This window comes from Halichoerus grypus, chromosome 14 (genome assembly GCF_964656455.1).
Source record: "Halichoerus grypus chromosome 14, mHalGry1.hap1.1, whole genome shotgun sequence".
Taxonomy (NCBI): domain Eukaryota; kingdom Metazoa; phylum Chordata; class Mammalia; order Carnivora; family Phocidae; genus Halichoerus; species Halichoerus grypus.
Window position 1 is genome coordinate 53,073,334 of NC_135725.1, and position 12,901 is coordinate 53,086,234.

Genomic DNA, 12,901 nt, shown 5'->3' on the forward strand with positions numbered 1-12,901 from the left:
GGCTCACCAGGTACTGTGCCCCAAATACGATGAACTGTAACCAAGCCCCTTTTCATGGGTTTCAGGATGAGAGCCCTTTGGCAAGGAAGCTCAGAATTCCAAGGTGCACTTTGCAGTTCTTACTCTGACAGGAAGAGAGATTCGGGGAGTAGTTGGGCCCGTAACCCCAGGAGCAGGTATGTGGGCCAAAGGAAGAAAATGTAACCTCTCTGTGCTTCAGTTTCCTCATCTATAAAATGGGGAAACTGATGATGAAGGTGGTGGCGGTCATGGCACCCATGCCATAGGGCCTATGTGAAGACTACATGCCCGGCATCGTAGTAAAAGCTCAGGAGGTCTTAGCTATTATCATCATTACTACAGCTCAGCTTCTTTCCCGACTCCCTTCTTAGCACACGACCATGTGAGGTGAGGACATCTTTTTATTCATTCAAAAAATAGGTTATTTGGGCTGATTTGCCTATCTTGTAAAGGTTGAATCCAATCCAATTGCCGCAAAAGGGGAATCTGTGTTAGTCTGTTCATTCTCATTAGCCGTTGTCAAGGCTTGCTAATTCCAGATTGTTCAGAGACACCAGGGAGAGTGAGGAGACTCACAGAATGCAAATTTTCATGTGCTAGATGCCCTTGAAAATCAGCAATTCTGTTGCCTACTTCCTCTACCTAACCCAAAACTCCGCTTCCAAAAGCATCGACTGCAGGGAGGACACGTCCTACATGGCTCCTAGTTTGGGAAGGGAAGTGAGCAAACTGCTCTCTGCCATACAATCTGAAGGAGAACTGGGGAGCAAGTCCCCCAGATTCCCATGGTTCTGACAGCCTGCCATAGCTGCCTCATTCTTTCACCTCAACCCTCATAGGACATGCACAGCAAATAGATTCAGGGGATAAGTTGTCCAGAGGATACTGTACTCCCTCCAAGGGATACCTCTTTCCATATAGCATAATTTCTGGATCAAATTTACATCAATTTTCTTAATTGCAAAATGCAAACAAACAAAAAGAAAACATTGATCCCAGAATAACCTCCCCCTCTCAGATACACACACACCCGTCCTACCCCGGCTCTGAAATCACAAAAATATATGAAATAATTTCTTTTCTAAATATATTCCCTGTATAATCAGAAATATATTTTTTAGCCTGATGCTTTTTTCATCTCAACCACTAGCATTTAGATAGGAGGCAAACAGATTTATGAGCATGACACAAAATTAATATTTTAAAGGACAAAGAATGAGCAGTTGCTTTTTTCCTCAAGTCCCTTTAGAACCCACAGAGGAAAAAGGCCCAATGCATACAGAGTGCCTATAGTTATAAAATGAAGATGTTGAGACACTGAGCCTTTCCAGCACAAATTGACAACACTTTCACTTAGCCTAATTGCTTGACTTTGCAGGCACACTTTCCTCTCAGAACCAATGTTCTGTATGGCGATAACCTTCCAAAACTAGTCCACAAGCATTGGTTCACTCCAGGCACTGAAGCAGTGAGATGCACTGCAAGTATATGATTGTGGAGAGACCTACGTATGAGTCCTGCTTCTATCATTTGGTACTCATGTGAATTGAGGTTAATTATTTAATCTCTCTGAGCTTAAGTAAGATCATCTATAAAGCATATACACTAAAACTTTTCTTTTTTTTAAGATTTTATTTATTTATTTGACAGAGAGAGAGACAGAGAGAGAGGGAACATAAGCAGGAGGAGTGAGAGAGGGAGAAGCAGACTTCCCGCTGAGCAGGGAGCCCGATGTGGGGCTCGATCCCAGGATCCTGGGATCATGACCCGAGCTGAAGGCAGATGCTCAACGACTGAGCCACCCAGGCACCCCTACACTAAAACTTTTCTTGTAGTGTTCTAGAAGATCAGATTCTAGTTGTAACCTACTTAGCATATCATATGCACTTATAAAATGGTGGTCATTAATGTAAACACTAAATAGTGCACACAACGTATTATTTGAACTGTACCTAGCTACTAAGTAGAACAATGGGGTCTTGTTGTTTTGTTTGTTTTTGTTTTAATGGGAAAACATGAATTACAGGTCTCACTTTCAGATGTCAGAGCATTATTCCTTTAACCTGGCAGCCAGAGAAAGAATATAGCCCTAGACTTTGGTTTCAATAGAGGTAGTTGGGGAAAAGACGAGTGGGCGGTACACCAAAGAATGAGCAAAGTATGATCTTTCCACAAGCTGACTGCCCAACTCCTCCAGCTTTCTAGGATATTTTATTTACTTATTTCCAAATGAAACTGTTCCAGAACTCCTTTCTACATGACCTGGGAAGTCTAGTGTCTTCCATAAGACTCTTGAGGGCAATTCTCCTCCATATTCTGGATTCCCTCACACAATATCACCCATGGACACCGTTTGCATGCTGCCCTGCTGTGTCTCTGACAGAGGCCACAACCTCACCTCTTTCATTTCTAAGTATGATTTCTAAACACAAGTCAATATACAGGGATAAGCTTGGTGGGGGGGAAAGATACAGGATAGCACAAAAACAACTACATATAAATATTAGACACTGTAGTTTAAACTTCTTCCTATGGGCAATGTGCTACGATAGTTTTTACCTTGTCCTATCCTGTCCTATCCTATCCTATCCTATCCCATTCTATTCTACTCTATTTTAAATGCTGGATCCACTACCAACCTAATGAATCATGACTCATGGTTTAATACACCATTCAAGATCCCTTATTATTATTACATCTAGAACGGTCAGGTCAAATCTATAGGGCCTTGATTTTCAAACCAAAATAGCTATTTGCGTGTAAAAAGTCATATTATCCCATTCCTAGATTGTGAAACTAGATGGTCATTTAATTACTTAATAGATTTTTTTCTTCCTGTTACAGATATTATTTCATTTATTTTTTTTATAGCAACTTTATGAGTTAGGTAGACAGATATTTATCGATTTCTATATCTTTTAAAGATGAAAAAACTGAATCATAGACAGGTTGAGTGACTTTTTTAAGGTCACACAGATAGTGACAGAGCCTGTTTTAGAAGCCAGACTCATTTCTATCTCTTTCCTACTTGCTTACCAAGAGTGGTAGAGTATCACCTAAATCTGAATGCTCTGGATGAATAGTATTTACTAAAAAAGATACAGGTTCCTGGCTCCACTCTGATCTTATAGAATCAGAATCTTTAGAGTTGGACATGACAATATGCAATTTTAGAAAGGTCCCACAGACAGCTGGTATAGACCAAACTAAGTGGATCATTCCCCTAAGTGCTTTATATGAGAGAGGGGTAGGGGGAGGAGGAAGATGAGGGGCAGGTAGGGGAGGAGGAAGAGAGAGAGGAAGGGAGGAGGTGGGGGAGGCGGAAGGGAGAAGGGAAAGCAGAGGGAAGGGAAGGGTACCGAAGGGAAAGAAAGGGAAGAGGAGAGGAATGCAAGAGAGAAATGTTAATGCCAGAACTTCTGGAGGCTTGAGTAAGGGTTTCATTGTTTTGTTTCAAAAGGATTTGAGGGACTATAGAAGTCAAATGCAAATGAACATTGTACAATTATAGGTAAAGCAAGAACAAAGACTGAGTAACAGAAAACTAAGCCTGCAAGAAAAGTCACTTGGCTTTGCATTGGACTCTAATTCTTCTAGCAACGAAAATCAATTAAAATAGTGTTTTGAAAAGTTTTAAAATCTGACAGTATTAATTTGGTTCTAATTCTCCCAGCATCTGAGCAAAAGAAGAGATGTCTCTTGCATTTTTATTTTCTAAGTCAGAACTCAAGGGAACTGCTTATACCTACGGTTGAAGGGTAGAGAAACTCTACAAGTTTGGAAACCACTTTCTTATCTCTTCCCCAACCCAGCAAAATCCTATAATTGTAGTAACAACACCAATTGAGTACTGTACATCAAGCATGATAAACAGGTTGTCCTATTTAATATTCCTGAAACTCTTAGGATGCATCCCCATCTTATGGGCAAGAAAACTCAAGGCTGGAGATTTCATGCAACTTGTCCAAAGACTGAATACACAGTAAGTGGCAAACTGGGCTTCAACCCTAAATCATTCATCTCCACAGCCTATGCCCAGCTGACTCTCAGGTAAATGAGCAGTGAAATAACCACGACATATAAGCAACAGTCCTACTGGGAGGGAGAACTAAAGCAAGGCTGAGAAAATGGAGAGGAGGAATAGTATGTAAGAAAAACCAAAAACCTGGCTGAATCAGCTGTTGTCTACCAGGAAGTGACAGTGGACAGCCCCTCTGCTGGGATGGAATTCCATCCAGGCCATATCTTATCTTATCTTTGGCTCCCAGTAACAAGCCTTCAGGGAATAGTCATGCTAATAATAGAAGTTTGGGTTTCTTTAAAAATATGAAGAAACTCGGGCGCCTGGGTGGCTCAGTCGTTAAGCGTCTGCCTTCGGCTCAGGTCATGGTCCCGGGGTCCTGGGATCGAGCCCCGCATCGGGCTTCCTGCTCGGCGGGAGGCCTGCTTCTCCCTCTCCCACTCCTCCTGCTTGTGTTCCCTCTCTCACTGTGTCTCTCTCTGTCAAATAAATAAATAAAATCTTTAAAAAAAAAAAAAAAATATGAAGAAACTCAGTACCACGAGCTATAAAAGGTGGAACACGGGACTTTGTCATTATTTGAACTTTGATAGGCTCACAAATGAATCATCCCCACCAATCAATGGATTCGTTAGCATTAGCTAGTTAGACAAGACTAGACGGACATCTTCACTTGAAAGAAAATCCTTTATTTTAGACAAACTGTACATTAAAAAAAAATCCTACTACTCTCTTCCTGATAAATTTTTGAGACTTCTGTTCTATATTCATTAGATGTCTTTGAGGTTGATAATTATTTTTGTGTGGATTTGAGCAGGTTAAGACATTTATTTTAATATTTGTTATGTGATAATTAGCATGTAATTAAAATACATGAGGCAATTTTTTTTTTTATATATATATAGATTGAAGGCTAGGGAGTTTCACACCCTTTTGTAAGCTCAGCCTCCTCTCTTACAAATAAAATTGGACTCCTGGATTTGTCTCACAAGCCTAAGACCTGAAAGATCTTACGCTATCCTGTTTGAGTTTTTTGGTGTAAACCCATAAGCCGTTCTGCAGATATTAATGCCTTATATATAAAAGCAATCTTATCTACAATGTTTTATATATATACACTGGTATTTTTGTTAACTTTGAATTATTCACATTAGACAAATATTTGCAATAATATATTCTCTGTGAAGCACTTAGCACACAATACTTAGCACTTGGTAAGGCTAAAAATGTTTCTCTCCCTTCTTCCTTTCCAAACCTAAACCCTTCTATATTGAATAACCTATGCCTGTCTCTCTGCTCTGTGCTTCTCTTCTAGCCCATTTTCACACTTTCTTCCCCAAGAAGAGCCTTTATCTCCAAAGAGAAGATGGTTTGAAGTTTCCTTTTTGGCAAAGAAAGCTCGAAAGAGAAAATGTTCGTTGTAATTATGTTTGATAGGTACAAAAATGTGAAGCATTTTCTGTATTTGCTCTTTAGATAAAGATGGCTGTGATCCTGGTAGTCACATGAGTCACCAGAAGAAATATCACCAATTCATTTCTATCTTAAAAGGGTAGTAATTCTAAGCTCCATGAGAGACTGGAATATAAAGTGAGCTGTAAAATGTGGACTCCCTCTGAAGATGACTCCTTGAGATGCTTTACATGATTAGATGTTAGGATATATTCTATGCAAGCAAAGGATGTTCTGTAAGTGCCCGACTAGAAGTAATTCTTCATTTTCTTTTGTGAGAGTTTGGTTTTGTTTCAGATGCTGTCTCTGTGTTCCAAGTACCATCCGCTGCTGCTTGCTTTACTTTTTCTGTTGTTTTCAGTAAGATGAGCACCACAGTCAGAATGGCACCATGCTGCTGAAGCTGACACCAAGCACTTTTGGTGGCCCTCCAAAAACAGCATCACTTTGTTCTGTGTTTAATGCCTAAGATGTAGAATCTGCCGGGGCACCTGCCATTTTATACAACTCTCTAATCTTCCCCTTTATTAGCTGTCTGGCAACATTATCACACTGGCTGCTTGGTTTAAATCTTGTTCACTCTTGTAATATAAAAAGACAAGAGAATGTCCCTGAAGATAGAAACTTAGTCTCTTGTACTGTAGACAGTTATTTTTTTTTCAGTGTAATTTTCCTTGAAACAAAAATTCTTTTATATTTCCACAGGAAAAGAGAATATCTCTTTGCCTTCTAAGTAAATATTTTGCATTACAATTGTCCAGATGTGCAAGATGCCTACTGAAGCTTTCTCTGTTTAATGACTAATCTTTTAGATCAGTTGTTTAAAAAGGCATCCGCTACAGTATATATTCTCATTCATTTACTTATTTATTTTATTCATTCAGACAACATTTATCAGTTCTTGCTATGAATCACACACTACGCTAGGTACCGTGAATACCAAAAAGAATAGCGTGCTTTTGAGAAAACAAGTAGGGAAGATAAACTCATAAAGACATAAGTGAGAACCCAACACCGTAGGTGTTATGATAGAAGTAATAGCCAAATGTCCTGGAAATACAGGGATTTCTGTCTAGATATGAACAGGGGAGTATAAGAAGATTTCACAGAGGAGGAGATATTTGAATCCATCTAGTCAGTGTGTGCCAGAGAGGAATTAAGAGGGAAGGACATTCTTAGAGAAGATCTGCAGAGTTTAGTTTGGCTGGAACAAAAGGGAGCTTGGTAGGGAAGACCAGACAGGAGACTGGATATGTCACTTGGATCAGAATGTGAAAAGTTAATTGGAACTAATTAAATGCACTTAATTGCCCAGGTATTGGATGGACAATTGAAATATGGCTAAATGCTAAGAGCTGGATCTGGGCTGCAGAGACAGTCATTATAGTACATGAACAATCATTACCAGAAAGCAAATCTACAACATCCTATGATACAAGATCCTGGGGCCACACTTCTGTCCTAAAAAGGACCTCCAAAAGACCTGGGTAAAAGGTGATCACAGAGGTGGCAGGTGAGGAAAAAAAGGGGAGTTGACAGAGCCTGGCAGAAAGCCAAGCTGGGGAAGGGAGGGAGAAAAGGAGGCCACCTATTTGGGGGTTTAAACTTCCCCTTCAGAGTAAAGATTAAGAACAAGAGCTAGGGAGTACAAAGCTCCATCTGCCATGAGTCCTTTTTGTTTCTCCCCTCCTCTTCTTTCTATAGGGAATGTACCTAGTTTGAGGCTAGTCCAGAGACCTTAGAAGCAGAGAGAGGAGGAAAAGGAAGGGTGCTCCTGGGCAGAGGATACATACAAGTCTGTCTGTGTGCCTGGGAAAGCATGTAGTCCATAGTAAAAAGCAAGTCCTGAATCAAACTTTTCCCAGGAGAGCTGTGCTGCTTTCAAATGAGGTATTGGAACTTTGTCCTGACTGTTTATGGGGTCTCTGATCTTTTCACCATGTTAAATCTGGGGTCAAATTTGGCTCCAATTGTTGTAATTCTTTACATTTTTCTTACTGCTTAAAGCAGTCAAAGCCTGTTGTTTTCTCTTGTAATCTCTGCAGCTACTCTGCCAACTACAGCCTGCTTCCCTGGTGGTCTTTGCATTTCTGGAGTAGAAACTGGGCATAGCATCATCCAGTTTATTCGAAAGAAGAATCTGAAACATAAACTGGTTGACCTCCCAGTGCTAGTGCTTCCTCTGTTTTTAACCCCTGTTATATGACGGTCAGGCTATGTTTGAAAGACTACTGTAGGGGCAGCTAGATGGCTCAGTTGGTTGAGCATCAGACTCTTGGTTTTGGCTCAGGTCATGATCTCAGGGTTATAAGATTGAGCCATGAGTCAGGCTTTGTGCTCAGTGGGGAGTCTGCTGAAGATTCTCTCTCTCCTTCTCCCTCTGCCCCTCCCCGACTTGTTCTCTCTCTCTCTCTCAAATAAATAAATAAATCTTAAAAAAAGAAAAAAACTACTGTGGAGGAACTCACAAGTTACCTGTGCCCCAGGACAGCCACGTTTTACAATAATGTTCCTTCTCCTTATATTGAGCTGATACGTTTCCTTGAGCCTTCTGGTTTCTTATATTATCACTTGGAACCATAGGCTTGCTCACATCTCTCTTCCACATCGGATTCCTTTTGATATTTGAAAACAGTAACATGTTTCTCAGTTTCTTCAGAGGGAAATGGAAATGAATGCTGGAGGACTCACTCAGCAGATATTAAGCTGGGATCATTCACCTGAATTAACTCCTTTATGAGGAAAATTAAAATGAAGCCCAATATTTAAGCAAACAAACCAGAAAAAACAACAATAAAAGAGGAAATGATTTCCCCAAGTAAGTGGCAAGGCCAGGATTTAAAGCTAGAATAAATTACAAATTATTTATATTTAAAAATACATTTAGGGGCTCCTGGGTGGCTCAGTTGGTTAAGTGTCTGCCTTCAGCTCAGGTCATGATCCCAGGGTCCTGGGATTGAGCCCCCAGTCACTCCAGGCTCCCTGCTCAGCAGAGAGCCTGCTTTCCTCTCCCTTTCCCTCCCCCTGCTCATGCTCTCTCTCATGCCCTCTCTCCCTTTCTCAAATAAATAAATAGAAAGATAGATAGATAAATAAAATCTTTAAAAATACATTTAAATTTGGCTTTTATTTTTATCAAGGTAATATAGCTTCATAGTTTAAAAAGCCATGTAATGCTATACTGTAGTAATATACTAATAATAATCACCTGCCTCATCACCTGATTCAGTTAGAAGTGAGTCCATTGCTGGGTTCACTATGCATGCTGTCTTCGCCTAACAGCACTATTTGCATCCATCCCCATCTTCGTTGCTGGGCATGTATACACATATACATGTACTGTGTATGTATTTTGTATTCATATACAGAATATATATGGCTAGGACAAGATTTGCTAACATTTGAATATGCTTAGCATTGCTACAGTCTGCTAATTCTCAAGATTCAAATTCTGAATGAATGTCTTTTTGACTAATTGGGCTTGTTTATTTGGTATGTTAAGTTCCTTGGAAAGCACTGTCAAGCCAATAATGATAAGCTTTAGGCTGCCTTAGCTTAATTTCTCTCATTGGAAAACCTGGAGTATATGCCAAGATCAAATCAGAAAGGTGAGAGGGACAGACAGAAGGTTTTAGGCAGAAAGACTAGGTCAAACTACAGGACAAAATGTGGGTGGGGGGGGCGGTGGGGGGGAAGGAGAGTGAGAGATACAAAACAAAAACTGCAAGAACTGGTGCTTAAGGGGAATTTAATGGTCTGATATGTGATAAGATTTGAATCATTGCATTGTGAAAGCACAGATTGAGGAAGGGAATTATGAAAATGGTTGCTGTGGTTTATAAATCTGATCACCGTAAGTCATCTTTGAAAGAGCCAAATGAACACTGGAATTTCACTTTAATTAATAACCATCATCGGATCTGTGTTTCTTTGAATGACACTCATACAGACTTGGGGCAAAATAGGTAATTTACAGCCTTCTGCATTTGTGGTGCTCAAATCCAAACACAACACTTCCAGGGTGAAAATATTAGACATCCCTGACAGGGAAATAAGCGCTACATCCTATTCTCAAATACACAGGAAGGACAAAAGGAAATTAGATTCAGAATTTGTAATAAAAAGGAAATTAGTTTTTTTTTTTTTTATTTGTAGCATTTCATCTGTATTTTAAAAAAAATTGAGTCCATTCTTAATATTTAGCTTCTGGACCCTCCTTGCTATTTGCTAAGGAGATAAACATGCATTCATATTTTCAGTTGGTCTTCTCTTTCTTCCCTGATACTTCTGATAGTTTAGGTTGCAAATCATTAAACCCAAGTTATCCCAGCTAAATGTTTAAATGATACTTTTTGATCACCCCCACTCATATTCTAATATATATATATATGTATATATATATATATTTTATATATACGGCAATGAGTTGATTTTGATCTATTTATTATTTCTCTATTCCTGTAGCAGAGTTGGCAGAGACAGAACAAAAGAGAATTCAACCCAAAACCCAACAGTATGTTTATTCTCTGGTCACCTTCAAGAAATATGATTTTTTTTTTTTCTGGGTCTTCTACAAATGTCAGTGGAATTCAGTGAGCTGGAAGAGAGGTGGGGGGTCAGTGTTCTTGACAAGGTTTAGAATCAAAATAAACTGCATGATATTTATTTAGAACCTGATAAATATGGTAAAAATACAAAGAAATAGTAGCCATAAGCTCTATCCTTATGGAACTCATGATATAGTCAGGGAAGTAGGATGAATTGAGAAGTACCTAACAGTAGAAGAGATAAATAACAGTTTTAGTCAACAGGATGGTATCAAATGTAGTGTTTCAGAAGTAGTTTCTACCCCAAACAAAAGACCTTCCTATCTTCTTTCCAAGAAGTCTGGGATGGCCCATGGTAAGGAAGGAGTTAAACGATATGCTTGTAGTTCCTATTTCGTCACTAGTGAGCTGAATGACTTAAAACAGTTGCTTAACCTTTGTGGGCCTGAATTTCATTATCTGAAGGAAAAAAAAAAAGACTAAAATGAATAACAGTTGAAGTATTTTTTAGACCTAAAAATCTGTAACTGTGACGCTTTTCACAAGAAGGGCATGTGTATACCTATAGGGCCTAAAGTGAGCCATCAAAAAAGCCTACCTACAGTGTATATAAGTGACAGAGTGTCCATGGGATATTGTAGGGATAGACTGGCTGTCAGAGCAGGTTCAAAAGTGGAGTGCTTCAATCAGATATTTAAGTATTTCCTGGAGGTGGTTCTGGAGTCATCAATAATTTTTTTTTCTATTTATTTCTACTTAACTACTATACTTTCCCAAGATTGGAGGTAATTAAGTTTTACCATTTATCCGTGGAATCCAATGTAGGGACCATAATTTCATTTCAGCCAGTAATGTTTCAAACCCTAACAGATGAGAACCCTTGTGCAGAGTTGTACTCCCCCCCCATAAACAAGTATGTTTATGTATAAATTCAGTTTTGAATCTTGCTAGCTCAGAGGCCAGATTAAGAATTTTTAGTACTACCCTACGTTGTTTGGTGACTTTCTATGAGACTGAATTGGAAATGTCATTTTCTCCAATGGATCAGAATGGGGTCTTTCCCTATAGAAAGTCTAAGTTTAACATGTTTACATATTTGCCAGAATATGTGTCAAAATGAATTCAGGGGCTTATCTGTGAAGCTGGCAAATTTCTCTTCCTTATGGCATCAGTCTAGTGGACTTTGGAGTGTCTGTTGCCTCTCTCAGGGAGACTGAACAAGGTGGGATCTTTTCACTCAGATCTCTTGCTTTTGGGTTCACCATGAGCTCCAGGACCAAGAGGCTGCTGTTGGATGAAGCTTGTATATGGGTCACCTGGTGTGAGGTCACTGGCTGGTTTAGTTGAGGGAAGGCTGACTTTCCTCATCTGCTTTGATTCACATGGACAATACATACACACAACACTACAGATCTCGCCAAGAGGAGGGGGCTTTAGTTCCATCATCCCTTTATATCGCTTTTCCACTGTTCCCTTCAGATGTCCGAACACTTTTAATGCTGTGGAAAAATCATTTCCAACCTTTCCTCAATGTTTTCTCTCTCCCACCCATGTGCAGCCTCTCGTCTGTCCGTCAGGCCTCACATCGTTATGAATGAAGGGACTCTCTGCACACAAAAGCACAGACAATGCTAGTTTCTGGATGAGCAAGATTTAAAAGTTGGCACCAAACCTCTCCTTTAGAAGCACTGACTCCTTCCTTGCTACTATAGTTTCTCTTCTCCCCACAGCAACCACTTCAGATTGCTTATTTCCCTCACCTTGGTGATATTTATCAAAATCTTATATTTAGAAAAAAAGCAGATGCAGTTTGTTACAAGATGTCACCGTTTGATGGGCAATCCCAGGTTATCCATATTTTCACATGGAACAAAACTGACCATATAATGAATACATCTGTGATGGTGATGAAAGATCAAGTCCATGAGAGAAGTTTAATTCAGAGAAGATGCTGCCTGCCTCTAATAATAATGTTTTACAATAATAGTCATGAAACAAAGTAATAATGGCAACTATCATTTACTGCCTTCTTACAACATGCCAATGTGATTTGTAAATACATCATCTCATTTATTCCCCAACAACCTTATGAGGTAAGGACTCTTTTTTTCTCTCATTTTACAACTAGGGAAATCAAATATTAGAGATGCTAATAAGTTCACCCAAAACACAAATAGTAGATGAGTAAACAGGATTCAAACTCAGGCAATCTGATTCTAGAGCCTAACTTCTCAGCCACTACTCACTGCCTCCCAGTAAGTATTATAATTAAATAGATTGATGGCTGAGATAATTTAGACTATTTTAATTTAGGTTAGTTAAATTAAATTAGATCAGCAGACAGACACTGGAGTCCCTTCCCAATTATCACAGTTAAGTTTCTGAAAGCACCTCTGATAGCAGAATTTCCTATTGAGGACCTCGGGACCTTATTTTAAAAAAATGAGTTAGGGGAAATCAAAGATAGTAAAGGAATAATTGAGAAAGCCTTTTTAAAGTAAATATTCTGAAAATAAATAAATATTTAAAAAGTAAAATAAGTATACTAACGTTCATTAAAATGAAACAATAAAACAGCCCTCCAAGTTAAAACAATATTTATCCATCTTAGTATAAGGAGTATTCTACTATCAAATTTCCATTCACTAACACTTGCTCAGCAGAAAATTTTCAGCCTCTGCTTCTCATGAAGTTTGCTTCAATCCACCACTGCTGTTCCTACAAAGAGCCATTCATGCACATCTGGACTGCTTTGTTCATTTTTAAATTTATAGTGTAACACACCTGTTCTTGGTCAGAGTCTTAAGATTGCTAACAAGATAAAAAGAAGAACTATACACTAGAATTCTGACGAAGGATA

At 39.1% G+C, this 12,901-nt stretch overlaps 1 protein-coding gene across 6 annotated transcripts in view; it reads right to left on the bottom strand.

Annotated features, from left to right (window-relative positions):
• The window catches only part of LOC118544846 (leucine-rich repeat and immunoglobulin-like domain-containing nogo receptor-interacting protein 2), a 1,211,198-nt gene that overhangs the window by 392,092 nt on the left and 806,205 nt on the right, over window positions 1-12,901 (bottom strand). The window lies entirely within an intron of this gene.